At 43.5% G+C, this 15,155-nt stretch overlaps 1 protein-coding gene across 4 annotated transcripts in view; it reads right to left on the bottom strand.

Moving 5' to 3' along the window:
• Positions 1-12,998, bottom strand: part of MEF2B (myocyte enhancer factor 2B) — a 59,307-nt gene extending 46,309 nt beyond the window's left edge. For 3 of the 4 annotated variants that reach the window (XM_030218810.1, XM_030218813.1, XM_030218812.1), the window contains exon 1: positions 12,804-12,998. The gene's annotated coding sequence lies outside the window, so the exon portion shown is untranslated. Of the gene's footprint in view, positions 1-12,361; positions 12,430-12,803 lie in introns of those variants that run through there. The other variant, XM_030218811.1, reaches the window with a different exon arrangement.
• Between the last annotated feature and the right edge of the window lie 2,157 nt (positions 12,999-15,155).

Raw genomic sequence — 15,155 nt, 5'->3', positions numbered from 1 at the left:
ATTAAGGAACTAAGACCCGACACGGCTCCATGTTTCGGCAGACTGGCCGCCTGCTTCAGGGGTCACAAGACTTTTAACGAGCTTCTGCTCTGTGCATGGTACTAGAGAATGACACGGGGACGGGGAACCGCAGTAACCGCAGGGATGGGGAGAGAGCCCACAGGGACAGGGAACAAACTTTGTCCCCGTGTCATTTTCTACTTTGAAGCCTGTTAATGAACTGGACTGTTATTTATGTTTGAGTGATGCCTACAAAGATATTTTGATTTTTTGGAAAAACAATCAAACATACTGGCCACAACTAGCAAACTTTGAATGAAGGATCCTGTACATCCTGCTATCAGCACATCTTCTAAGAAGACAACTTCTATTTCAGGAAAGACTGTGAAAGACAGGAGAGCTAGATTAAATCCTGAGATTGTTGATGACTTCCTATTTATCCACAGATTAAAAAAACATAACAGTGCTTCATAGGGCATATTTTTCTCCTCTAGGGCATATAGAACGCGTTGTATTTTATACCCCTGGACACTAAGTGTGAATTAGGATTCCTTGGTGTAGCAGAAATCACCTATTGTTGGGGTTGGAAGGGTAGATGGTGGTGGTGGGAAGGAGGGTTATTATAGCTGGTCATTGTTATTATTGTTTTCTATTTGTAATTTATACACAACAGTTGCACAGCATATTGTTCCTTTTTATACATTAATAAAAAGAACAGTAACGGAATTCAAACATGCGTGGGATAAACATAAAGGAATCCTGTGCAGAAGGAAGGGATCCTCAGGAGCTTAGCCTAGAATGGGTGGCAGAGCTGGTGGTTGGGCAGACTTATACGGTCTGTGCCAGAGCCGGTGGTGGGAGGCAGGGATAGTGCTGGGCAGACTTATACGGTCTGTGCCAGAGCCGGTGGTGGGAGGCAGGGATAGTGCTGGGCAGACTTAAACGGTCTGTGCCAGAGCTGGTGGTGGGAGGCGGGACTGGTAGTTGGGAGGCGAGGATAGTGCTGGGTAGACTTATACAGTCTGTGCCAGAGCTGGTGGTGGGAGGCGGGGTTGGTGGTTGGGAGGCGGGGATAGGGCTGGCCAGACTTATACGGTCTGTGCCCTGAAAAGGACATTACAAATAAAAAAGTAGCACATAGGAATTTATGTTCTTGGGCAGACTGGATGGACCGTGCAGGCCTTTTTCTGCCATCATCTACTATGTTACTATGTATTTAAATATAAAATCATAAGTGTTCAAGGCTTCTGCAGATAAGGACAGAGCCCATGGCGATAGGGCGGGGACGGGGTGAGGACAGAGACAGAACCCATGGGGATGGGGCGGGGACAAACTTTGTCCCTGTGTCATTCTCTGTATGGTACCTAAAATGATGTATGTATATACAGCATAGAGGACCTCCAGCGCAGTACAGTCCCATATAGAGCAGTGGCTCATTAAAGTCTTGTGACCCCTGAAGCAGGCAGCCAGTCCTTTGAAACACGGACCCATGCTGGGTCTTACTTTGGTGCCTTAATAAAGTTGTCTTCTGCTACTCCCATCTTGAGAGTTGTATGTCACTACTCCTTCTTGCATTTTGTTTCTTCATAGAGGTTCCTTCCCGTTTACCTCATGTTTACACAGGGGCTTACATGTCTTTATGAAACAGCCTCATAAAGGCTGCCAAAATCGTGGCTCAGGAACAAGTGTAAGCAGCCGGACATGAATATTTTATTCCACACGCTCTGTCCCCCAAACATGCCTACACCTGCTTGCTGCTACATGTACCATAACATGCTTAGGGACTTATTCTATTAAATTTATGCTCCTAAAATTTTTGCTCCCAAATTACGAGCCTAATCTATGCTCCAAAATAGATTGCGCTTGTAATTTAGGAGCATAATAGAAATAGGCCCTTAACCTGTGGGGTAATTTTAGAAAATTGCCTTTTTATGTTTATGTTTGATATACTGCCTTTATAATACACATGTCAAAGAGGTTAACAAAATTTTAAAAAGTAAAAAAAAAATAGAGTACAAGAAAAGGAAACACAGCATTATGACAGGAAAGAAAATGGTCAGTCAAAACCAAGCAAAGAACATACGCACAAGAAAAAATGATTTAAAAAGCTATCATTCAGCTCTGTACAACCACACGGTTACTGGGGCAAGCTGTCAGTGGCCAAATTAAAGGCCCATTGGAAAAAAAATGGCTCTTAAATAGAGTTTTAAATTTAGAAAAGGAGAGCTCTCATCCGAGTGTGGGGGGAGGAGAGGGCAAATGGTTCCAGTGCTTGGGGGCTAAAAAAACTAAAAAGCAGATGACCGCATAGATTTGTGGTAAGCACCAAACGATGTGTGTCTAAGGAGCAAAGAGAGTGGGAGGGAGTGTAGGGGGGATTACAACAGAGAAAAGAGAGGTGTGGTAGCCGTGTTAGTCCACTTTTAAAGGTAATCAATAGAAATAAAACACGGAAAAGAACATAAGGTGATACCTTTTTTATTGTGTAAAAAAAATGCAACAAAGACTGCTACATTGGAGAAACAAGTCAGATACTAAAGAAGAGATTTAATTTACATAGACACCATATGAAAAATGCTAGTACCAATAAGGATGTCACACCTGTGGGGCAGCACTTCACAAAACCAGAACACTGTACCAGTGATTTCATGGTAAGAATCCTGAAAGGGAACTTTAAAACAATACAGGAACGTAAGACCTTTGAAGTCAGAATGATTAAATATTTTGACACCCACCAGACCGGACTTAACAAAGATCTGGGTTTTCTAGCCCATTATAAACCTTAAAATTGGACTGTTTTGTCACCCTCCTGTCTCTCACCTATTCACCCCCATCCTGTTAGACTGTCACTGAAATGCTTTGATGTTTCACTTATATATACTGTCATCTACCAACATTTGCTTATTTCCAATCTGACGAAGATGGGCAACCTTCAAAAGCTAATCAAGAAATGTATTGTTATGTCCAATAAAAAAGGTATCATCTTATTTTCTTTTCCATGTTTTATTTTGTTTTATTTCTATTGATTACCTAACAGAGAAAAGGTAAGAGGGGGAACCAGAATGAAGTACTTTGAGTGAGAATCAGGATTTTGAACCAAGCACAGTACGGAAAAGATAACCAACGAAGCTGGAGAAAAAGAGGGGTGATATAGTCAAACTTCTAGAGTCAACAAGTGTATCTGAGTTCAGGGCAGGCTGATTCATTCCTGGTTTTACAAATGCCGTCTATTTATCCCCAATGGCTTTGTACTACCCAACTTATCTACATATCTCAACTGCAGATGCCCCTTTGGCTACCTATTAAGATGTTTCATTGTATTGTACAAACAGAATTAGCATCTTTATCTATGTTATTTGAATGTATAACTATGAGGTGTTTCACTAGTATTGTGCTGACATTGTCAGTATCATATCTGTTATCGGAATGTTTTTCCATGCTATTATGGCATCGTTCGTGTTTTGCTGACATTCATCATATTTCTGCTATATGATTGTTCTACAGTGCTTTTAAATATGTAGATTTCTGATCCTATATCATGTTAGTCCTATTACTAGGATTCAATTTGTCATCTCCAAGTTGACCGTATTTGTATTCATGCTTTTATTTGGTTATTTTACTATTGTTACACTGTTAACAAAATTATAAGTTTTATGTCAAACTGTACCTGTCGTACACTGCCTTGGGTGACTCTCTTCATAAAGACAGTTAATTAATTAGTAGACTGATAGGGGAATAGATAAAATCAATCCATGCATGAAGAAGCCATGGCTTCATCCTGTGATTTCTAATCCAGGCTTACAACTGCTGGCATGACTTGGGATGTCTATCCAGAGACACTCCTCTCCCCCTCCTTGCTCAGCATCCTAGCTGATCCCCTGACAGCTGCAGACAGGTCCGAATGAAATGGCACTGCTCGAAAGGAGGGGACTCTTCAGAGAACACCGTGGAGGCGATTCTGTAACCTGGTGCCTCAATGAAGGCGCTATGATGGGACACGCTTAACACCAATTCTCTAACGGCACTTAGGTATGCTTCCGACAGATATTCACCCCGCAGGAAGCAGGCCGGCTAAGTGCCGCAATCGGTGCCGAGCCAGATATTCAATGCCACGCTGTTTCCGGTGACTGGCACTGAATATCCTTTTTTTTTTGTGGCCAGCTTAAACTTAACTGGCCAAGTTAAATATTCAGCGCTGGCTGGTTAAAGCCAAAGATAGGACTGCTATTTATGTGGTCTGATTTGGCTGCTAAACTTAGCTGGTGAAGCGCTGAATATTAGCTCTTAGCCAGTTAAGTGCTATTTACCCGACCAAAAGCCATTCCTGGATGGTGAAATAGCACTTAATATTGGGGTGGGGGAGGGGCTTAAGTCATTATAGGATACTGCATTGGTGACACCCCTTATGCCAGGTCAACAGCAGCTGTAAATGGTCATGCTTAGTGCGTCAAGCGACACATATGATAGTATTCTACAAGTCAAGGGTGGGGGAAAGGGTTCAGTCCACCCCAGGTGAAGGCAGTAAAGGGGTGCACTGACCAGTCATGCGGCTGTTGGCTCTGCTGGTCCTCTGCCCCCTCTGACGTCAACTTCCTGTTCTGGGGGCTGGGGACCAGTAGAGCAGACAAGCTGCGTGACTGCTCAGTGTACCCCCTTTACTGCTTGGAGGAAGGGAGGGCAGACAGAAGCGGCGGGAGGGTAGAGTGCGCCATACTGGGTGGCACCCAAGCTAGGTATGCCACTGGTTCTGCATGTTACTTAGCACCACACCCATGGTCCACCCATGCCTCTCCCATGTTTACATCCACTTGTAGCACTTAGGTACTTATAAGCAAGGTGCCTAGTGCACTTATGCATGAAATTGCCAATTCAAAGTGCATTTGATGCATGACACTTTTGTGCCCGACTGAGTATCATGACAAGATGAACCTGCCTGAGTTTTTAAATATTACTTGTGATAAAAGCAGAACCCTAGAAGAGTTTTGCTCTTTTTGTGAAACAGTCAAAGGGCATTTTGAGTCTGGCCTTGGTTTTCTACATCTTGACCTGGTGCCTTCTGATTTTTTCTTGCTCCGCTACTTGGGCTTCATCGATGATCAGCTCTGTTGGGAGCAGTGACCCATAGATACAGGTCTGAAAGCCAGGGCTATGTCTTGGTAGCATGCATGCATTAAAGTAAGAATGACAGAATGGCCCATCAAGCGCCTCTTGGCTACAAATTATTAATTTAAATATTTGCTAATTTATTGAAAACCTTTGCTGCTTTTGTGAGCCTCGGGTACACAAAAGAAAACTGTGTCATAAAACAGAGAGGTTGAAATCCAAGTTTACAATTAATTTTGTGTTTCCAAGATTCCTCCGGTGTATTCCTGCTGTTAGCACTAGAACAAAAGACAGTCAGAATGCTCTTATGGGTCTTAGGTCAGTTGTAAAAGATATTTTTATTCTCTGGGAGATTTGGGAAGAGCATCACCAATGAAAGGCCTCTGGCTGTGTGAAATCCCAGCATAGCTAATATGCAGAACCTTTACAGGTTAGTAGTAGTGGTGGTGGTGGGGGGGGGGGGGGGGAGAGATATATGAGAGAGAGGATCATAAGAGACCCCATGCACTGACAGAAAGTGGACTGAGACGGCATCATGGCAAAAGGATGGATTCCTTCAGCCTGCAATATGCATATCACCCCAGTAGACTCCAAAATACATCTTACCCAGCACTGTCAACATGTATGGGTGGACTTCGTGACCTTTCCACTAAAAACAGGTCTCTTTACTATGTAATGAGCTTGTTTCCCTCTCTAGTACATGGAGCTTCTCGGCAGGCATGCAACAGCCCCAAAATGGAATAAAATGTTATATGGGGCTCATTTTCAAAGCACTTAGACTTACAAAGTTCCATGGGTTACTATGGAACTTTGTAAGTCTAAGTGCTTTGAAAATGTGTCTCAATCTCTTTATGCTTTCCCAAGTCCACGGCCCCATTTCTTGATGAGTTACACTTTAAGAGAGTTTCGCTACTGGAATTATCAATCTTTGACTGACAAGGCTAAAGCAGCTTTTTTCAACGCAATATTTTTCATTTCTATAATAATGTATAAATCTAGAGTTTTTCAATTCCTGCCCCTCTACCAAATTATACAGCAGATAAATGGCAAATATTAAAGTGTTCAACAGTAATATATTGTGGGAAATGTTTTTTAAACCAATGAACAAATGCATAAATCTGCACTCAAATTTTGCCCACATATGATCTGCCAGGAATGGTATCTCTGAGAGAAAGAACACACTATTTCGGAAAATGGATAAACTAATGTCCAATAATCAAGACCGGCTGACACAACCAGTTCTAGTGTTATATATGAATAAAATGACCATTCCTTGCTATATGTTTAGCAATCCACGTGAAGAAGAGGGATGGGGAACTGTACGGCACCGCCTTACAACCCTGGTCATCTCAACAATGAGGCTCTGGTCCTGTGTATTTGATCTGGTCGCACAGAAGCCAGTGAATGGGTCTTTTCCGCATGAATACTAAGGATTCTTGGAAGGTAGAACATCCCCTTTCCATCAAATCAATGCCAGTTGCAATGGTGCCTAACTGTACCCTGAAGTGCATATAGTTTATTCAAAACTTAGTATATCGCTCAAGCTAATCACAGATCTGGGCATTTTGCAATCTAAGGACTCCTTTTACTAAGCAGCGGTAAGCCTAACGCAGGCTTACCGCTCACTATACAAGAAGTAGCGCTGACTACCGCAGCAACCCAGCGGTACTTCCCACCCCTAGCACGTCATCATTTCCGGAACTACATTTTTGTAGCGCCAGAGTGTACCTGGCGGTCATTGGGCAGTGCCATGGGCTGCCCAGTTAATGCAGGAGCCCTTACCGCCACCTCAATGGGTGGTGGTAAGGGCTCCCCTCCGAAATGGCTGCACGGCAAGTGCTTTACTTGTCGCCCAGCCATTTTCTGTAGGAAAGCGAGACTTCCCTTTTACCAGCTGCGGTAAAAAGGGGGCCTTGGTGCACGTGTAAAATATGCACCGACACCAGCGCCGGCCACCTTTTGCCGCAGCTTGGTGAAAGGGGCCGTAAAACAGCAACGAGAAAGAAAAGATAACTCACAGTATTCCATAAGTTATGTGCGTAACTTGGAGACACACCCACTCACCAGCCATATGTGTTACCCCCTCAAACTTATGCACTAAGGGTTGGATTCTATAAATAGTGCTGAAAAATAGACACCAGAAAAAATCAGCACCAAGCACGATTCAATCAACAGCACTTGCCATAATTGAGCTTAGCGCCGATTCCTGCTCCAAAACTAAGTTCCAGGCTTAGACCTGCTGAAACCTGGTGTAAATGTTTGTGCACAAGTTGGACACATTGAGCTAGTATTCTATAACTACGTGCACAAATTTTATGGGACGCCCATGGCCATGCCTCCTTTCGAGATAAATGCTACGGGGGTTAGGAGTGCTGCCTTATAGAACAACAGGCCAGCCAGATGCGTAAGCAATTCAAATGGGTGCTAATTTACTTCAATAATTATTAATTAGGATTTATTTACTGCCTTTTTGAAGAAATTCACTCAAGGCAGTGTAAAGTAAGAATAGATCAAACATGAGCAGGAGGCAATTTGAATAGTTTTACTGCTCTAACAACAATACAAAGTATGGCATGGTATACTACTTGCAATGACAACACAATACGTACTAGAACATTATAATTGGTAGTGAAGGGTAAGGCAAAGTTGTAACATATAGATGAGTAAGAAAGTAGGAAGAATTAGAAAGTAAGGTGATTGATTTGAAGAAAGTTGCACGTGAGGTCAGAGAAATGGTTAAATATTATCTCAGCTAGGGTAGGAGCGGATAAACATGTCCCACTGCAGTATGTGCAGCCCGAGTCAATCCTTGTGTGTATTGATGGTTCACAGCTCATTTGCTAATTTATTTGCACGCACATTTTGTAAGTGTGCCCAAATCTGGACACCATATATAGAATCTTTGGGTTAGTGATTTTGGTGCACGTTATGTTATGGAATAGCATCTAGCACATACGTTCAAAAATGCCACTATGTAGCACCAGTCACGCATGTAGGTGCTATTATGCCAGGGAACCCCAGCCAGTCAGGTTTTCAGGATATCCACAATGAATATGCATGAGATCGATTTGCATATCATGGGGCAGTATATACAAATCGATTTCATGCATATTCATTGTGGATATCCTGAAAACCTGACTGGCCAGGGTTCCCCCAAGAAAGGCTTGGGAATCATTCTATAACTCAAGTGCACAATTGGTGCTTTTTAAAAAAAAAATTATTCCTTCCTCTCATTCTTTGCAGCTAAGACCATCTGGTCTGTTGGGTACGAGTGAACCGTTGCTTGCCTTCAGTTACAGTTTAGTTCTGGGGTGAGTTTCTAAAAGGAAATGTCTGAATATAGAAGACAGCAACTGAAATCTCCTGTCAAGGACCAAGGACAGTAACATAGGATTCGAGGATAGACAACTGGAAAAACAATGCTCTGCATCTCCTCTAGATCATTCTTAGATCAAATCTAAAAGAGAGACCATTACCTGCAGAAAGCGCAGTACACACGGCCGTGTCTGGCACAAAGTTTCAGTATTCACTCCAGGAAATCTCTGCAATTCATTAAAGTGGGAGCAGGATGACAGCAGCGCAGCATAGCGTGGGAAAGAAGCAAGCTTTGCAAATGACAGGAAGGGGAGAAGTACAGAAGTGGTAGAACCAGACCCTCCTGTCTTTGAACTCAAAATACCCTGTTTGTGGCAGTGGATTTCCAAAACTTGCTATCACCTGCAAGGTGCTAAGAAAACACCACTATTGGCATCTCTGATTTATACAACCACATCAGACGCATCAGTATTTCACAGGCCATCATGTATATCACCTGGACCTAAAGTTATAAATTGTGCCAAAGCCTTTCTGGTCTCCTCAGAAGTCAGCTTAAAAAGTAACTTTATATCTCAGGGACTTCATCCAGCCTTATTTGGCGAGAGGGGGGGGGGGGGGCAGGTAGACAGGATCAACCATATGGTCGTCTTCTACCATAACGTTCTATGTGTAATATAAAATGCATATTAACTCTTAAGGAGAAACAGCACTAAGAAAACCCTGCTAAAAGTGGCAAATGGAATGTTTAGCTTTCTTTTTAGCTCACACCTTTTTTTGGTAGTACCTTTATCACATCTCTTCATGCTGAGAAAGACTGATTTAATGGGGGAAGGAAGACTCTACCAAGTACATGAAAGAAATGTACTTTCTTGCTATGAAATATCCTCAAAAAGTATTTCTGATATTTTCTAATTCAAATGTGTATTGCATTTATTTATGTGGGATACAAACACAATAAATAATAATAACTTATATCCTGCTTATCCAATACATCTAAATGGGTTACAACTTTCACTCATAAAAAGTAAAACATGACTCAAAAATAAAACAAACATATAACAAAAAATACATACAACATATAGCAACTCCTAAATTGTAGAAAGAAAGCAGAGTCCTTTAATAACCAACTTAAATTATTCAATAAAATTAGGGATGTACAAATTATTCTATGTCCTGCTTACATATTTCAACCTATTCTGTGTTTGACAATAATTGGACAGAATTCCCCGTCCTCTGGAGTTTAAAATAGATGAAGACCAGCAGCTATTTTCCCTCAGATTTATGTATCTGTACAGTGCGCCATCTGACCGATACTTGTAGGGTAAGAGGTCTCATCAAAAGCCGAGAAAAACTGCAGCTCAGTTCTGTGGTTCACACATTTTGCACAGAATTGGTCCAATTCATTTTTGAATCTGTTTTAAAGATTTCCCCAGCCCACCCCCCATCTCTATCGATAATGTGTATCTACATGCTTGGGACCAATTCAGGTTTGACTGTTGATCAGTTTTTATTACCTAGGCCTATCGTGAAAGATTCAGCCTTTTTTAAACACCAAACTAAGGGGACCCTGGCACATAGGCACCTACGTGCACTCCTGGCACATAGGCACCTACGTGCACTCAACACACTCCAAATTGGAACTAACACCCTGCTACTGCATGCCCCAGGCAGTAATTCTACTTTTGATGTGCACCCAAAACACACGGTAGAAAATATTTTCTATTTTCTACCGTGTGGCACATACCTGGCGGTGATTGGTAGTTTACGTACACGGGCCACTTACCGCCTGGTTAGCGCTTGAAACCTTACCGCTGAGTCAATGGGTGGCGGTAACGTCTCAGGCTGAAAATGGGTGCGCACTGATTTTAATTTTGCCGCAAGTCCATTTTTCGGCTACAAAAAAAAAAGTCTTTTTTCCAGGCACGCTGAAAAATTGACCTGCATGCGTTCAAAACACACACCTACACCGGCCATTTTTAGGTGCACCTTAGTAAAAGAACCCCTAAGGACCCTGTTTACTAAGCTGTAATAGAGGCGCATTAGCATTTCTAGCACGCGCTAACCGTATAGATGCCCATAATATTCCTATGAGCATCTACATGGTTAGTGCACGCTAAAAACACTACCACACCCTTGTAAAGAGAGCCCTAATTTTGTAAAAATTCCATATGCCACTGTAATATCACATTTGGACTATCACAACACCCTCTACTCAACATGTTGGTCAAGATGGGGCATATCTACAACAGGCCCAAAATGCCACTGGGAGGTTTTTAGTTTTGGATGGGCTAAGACACCGTTGCATCCTGCCCCAATATTTGACAGTTCCTTAATTGGTTAACAGTGGTGCATCAGGTCTGTTTTGAGATCTTGGTTTTAGCCTGTAAAGCCTTAAATACTATGGTCCTGCATATATCAAGTATAAATTGTTGACTTATCTTGTATGCTTTTGATGCTCATAGGGAGAGTGGATTTTGGTGCCCCTTTTGGTAAAGCTTTTCAATTTTCAGATGCTCATGCTTGCCATCAACCCTATGTCATTGACTGAGCTAACGCATTTTTTGTTGTTGCTTGTTAGTTGATCTACAATGGGAGTGGGAATTTGCTGCTCCGTCTTTGTGACATTTGGGAGATCTGTTTGTAGTGCATTTGTGTGTTGCTTCTCTGTTAGGTTTTGGTGTCTAATTGTTTTTGGTATTTTATATAACCTGCCCTTGGTGGCTTTTATACCTTGTACAAAATCCCAAAGTAAATATATAAATACTGAAAGACACTGAGTGATTGTGATTGTTTTGTTGATTGAAAAAGAAAAATTACAACCCTTTGGAAGGCAGAGGCTATAGGGGCTGCAGTCTGTGCACAGATTAACACATTTTAAGTTATCACCAACACCACCTAATGAAAACTCAATGCCACCGCTCTGCCCTGACACCCATGTTACAAAAGAAAGTGGTCAGTTCTTGCATTTGTACCCAAAATCATTCCATTCGGATTTTGGGTACTACTGCAAATGTTATATTTCTATTGCAAAAAAGTGTCAGCCCATCACCCTTGAATAAAAATCAGTCACAGCTGTCACTATCTTAGGTAGCTCCAGTGTGTAGTAATAAAGCAAACACTTTTCTTTTCTGGGGGGGGGGGGGGGGGGGGAACAGAATATCAGAGAGCAGTTTCCTCCTGCACTTTTGGGTAATCAGCACAAATCCAGTGCTACAAACCTTCATCCACAAGCACCAGCAGTGCCACCCAGCCACCAGGTCAACACCCAAAAACATTTTCTACTCCCTAGGCAGACTTTATTCCAGCAACTGTGTTGGTGCTGATAGAGAACTGGAATTTTTTTTACAGATACTGAGACATTTTCTCGCACAGTTAAAATAAAATGTCCCAGTATGGCAATGCTTATGTGCTTATATATGCCCTTGAGACTACACACAGGCCTTTTCCCAAACAAATATCACATCTGAAGATAAAGCAGGCGCTATCCTTTTACCCAACAGCTGATGTGGAGAGGCTAAGACACAAAAGGGGCCCTGCGCTAGGGGCGGGGGCCATTTTTACTGTGGATGCTGAGGCCCTTTTCACCACAGTGGGTGAAAAGGCTGAAAAAGAAATGGTCAAGTGTTAAGATTTCACTTGGGGGGGGGGGGGGGGGGGGGGAGAGCACTTATTACCACTGCTTTGTTAAAGGGCCCCACAGTGTGGAACAACAAACCCTATCTGGCTATCTCTCGTTTTTCATTCGTTCATAGGGTCACTAGGGCTATGTTACCCTGAACAGGTTATCCCCATAAACGCTTCCAGCACAGCCAGCAGCAGTTTGATACTACATTTCATGCCAGGAAGAGGGGGGAGGGGGGGGGTTGTATTTGTTATTATACGAAATGCCCTCTCGGCTCTATAACACTCAAGATGTGAAGGTCATTTACTAGAAAAGGCTCACCTCCTATGATTTGTATGCGTTAACCTTTATTTCTGCGCATTCAAGGGAACTACTGTACCAATTGAAACCACGAACATACAAACTTCGTACACGTTACTCCCATTCAACCTCTTTTAGAGAATACAAACACTTCTTTCAAAGTAATAAAAATAAACGCAGCTGTGAGATGAACGCGAAGAAGTAGTCAGCATTCCGTTTACCGATATCTACCCTTTACACGTGTTCGCTCTTTCATCGCCACGAAATAAAGGTACCTGCTAGAGAAAGGGAGGGAGGGGATTTGGCATTTAGCTCACGCCCTTTTCAATCGCAGCTCAAAGTGGGTTAGTATTCAGGTACTTTTCTACGTCTCCCAGAGTCCCATAACATTACCAACGCAATGCTCAGCGCAACCTGAGACCCGCATCCGGTTTCGCGGATCGGGAGAAAAGCTTTTGCCCACCTGATTGATCCGCGATCCACTGGCACTTTGGCTGCTGGAAACGTCAGGGGTGGGAAATTCACGAATCAAGAAGAGAAGTGAATGTATTAAAAGGGATCATTTGTTCTGAAGAGAAGAATCCAGGACCAGAGGTGTCATTAATGAGTGAAACTTTGCTCGCATCAGAGCGATTTGCAGCCTCACCTCCAGAGTCATTGTAGAGCAGGGTCTCTGGATAATTCAAAGCAGGAACAGATTTGCCTAGGTTAGCCCTTGATTGGCTCTTCGGTGGGGTAGTTTGCATAGCCTCGCCCACTCGTGTCTTGATTAGTGGGGAGGTTGAGGCGGAGGCTGGGGCTCCCGCCCATTTCCTAAGTGGGAGGTGCTGAGCCTCGAGCTTTTCACCTGTCAGTCCAGCCTTTCACCTTTCGCACGACCTCCTCGAGGAAAGTGCAGGAAGCTGGGGGCGGACGCGGACCCCTCCTGCAGCCTGGCAGGACATTGTGCCAGTCTGTGGTTTTTAAAACTGTACGCACTGGGGACACAGTGTCCCTGGCCTGAACCTCCTAGCCAAGGGGGCAGCCCCTTTGAATCAGACTGTTTGGCTTATAGGGAAATGATTCAAAAATAGCTAGGTCTGAGAGTGTGACCACATAAATTAAGATGGCTGGCCCCTACCATCCATATTATCCCACATTTATTTATTTATAATAGCATTTATACTCCACAATTTCCAACTTAGGTTGGTTCATTGTGTACATTAACAACGAGTATTAACAGACCACATAAAGCACAAATAATAGAGATACTGAAGGTTACAGAGGTAGCTTTTAGAAGAGTGGTGGTGAAACTCAAAAGAGGCTCAGTGATCTAGGTAATCATGAGATTACATAAACGAGGATCCCTAAGCAGGGCCGGTCTTAGGCAGAGGCGACCAAAGCGACCGCATAGGGCCCCGCACAGCGCACCTCAACTCTGCCTCGCTCGTGCCTCCACTCCGACCTCCGCCGCTGCTTGCCTTAGTCGCCTGAGATGATCCCCATTCCCGCGGCTCGGCCGCTCTGCTCCCGCCACCACCGGCGCGGCGCCCACCCCCGGCTTGGGCCTGCTGAGCCCGTCAGCTCCCAAGTCCCCGGACCCTGGCGAGTAACTGAGCGATTCCAGTGAGCCAGCCCAGGCAGTGATGGCCCCGCCCCTGACGGCAACGACAGACAGTTGCAGGACAACAGCTCACCTCCAGGCTCCAGCTTCCCGCTCAATGTCCTGCCTTCTGATGTATTTCCTGTTTCCGGACACGAGGGCAGGAGTCACTGAGCGGGAAAAGCTGGAGCCTGGTCGGAGGTGGTGAGGACGTCAGGTGAGCCATCGTTGCTGACGCCAACAGTTGTGCACTTATGCCAAATCGAAATCGGATTCCATGCAGGCAGGAGATCAGAAGTGTCTCTCTCATCTAACGACGCTTGCGGACGGTGCAAGGGTTGGAAATGTCTGCCTCCCTGAGAGGAATTTGGCCCAACAACATTAGTTGCTGGAGAAGCTGAGCAAGTAACATTTTCTGGCTTGGAAGAGGCTGTTTCTAACATATCTGGGTTATTTTCACATAGATCTGCAGATATTTCTCCTGATAAAAATTTGGATGGCAATAGCAGATTTAGCTAAAACACTGCTTCCAGTAATTAATGATATGACACCTCGAATTAATCATTTGGAAGCTAGACTGCAATCACAGGAAGAAAAGATTACTAAGCTAATGGAAATCATGAAGTAGCAAAATCTGATATAAAGTAGGTACAATCAGTTCAAACTATTTAGTAACTGATGTGGCTACTTGCCTCTCTGGTTTGATGGGTTACAGAGTAATAGGGGAATTTGAAAGTATTGGATCTTTTCTTAATATTTTTCCTTTATTCTCCTTTGTTATGAGAATTGGAACTACTAATTGTAGTGGACTTGAACTGAATAATTTCTCGGGAGGGGAGGTTTCATGATAGCATTGTGCTTATTATTTCAATCAGTTTTTTTGTACAAGTTTAGCTTCATTTGTCTTTATTTGAAATTTCATAAATAAAAAAATGTTCTAAAAATGGAATAATCTTATCAATGGGGTGGAGCTAGTGTGGGGGCGGAGCTAGGGTGGGGCAGGGCCAGAGTGGGGCGGGGCTAGTATGGGGCCCCACCAAATTGGTTTGCATAGGGCCCTGCACTTGCTAAGACCGGCCCTGTCCCTAAGTACATCCTGTGTGGCAGATGGATCCAACACCTTCATGTCTTCAAAATGGCTGCCACAAGGCGGCTGCAGGAAGTCTCAGAAGCCATTAAGAAGCAGCAGAACTAGGTAGAGCAGCAGTGGTGGTCAGGAAAGAGTGGGGTTCT

The sequence above is a fragment of the Microcaecilia unicolor genome, chromosome 11 (assembly GCF_901765095.1).
Source record: "Microcaecilia unicolor chromosome 11, aMicUni1.1, whole genome shotgun sequence".
NCBI classification, from domain to species: Eukaryota; Metazoa; Chordata; class Amphibia; order Gymnophiona; family Siphonopidae; genus Microcaecilia; species Microcaecilia unicolor.
This window is presented reverse-complemented; position numbering and strand designations above follow the sequence as displayed.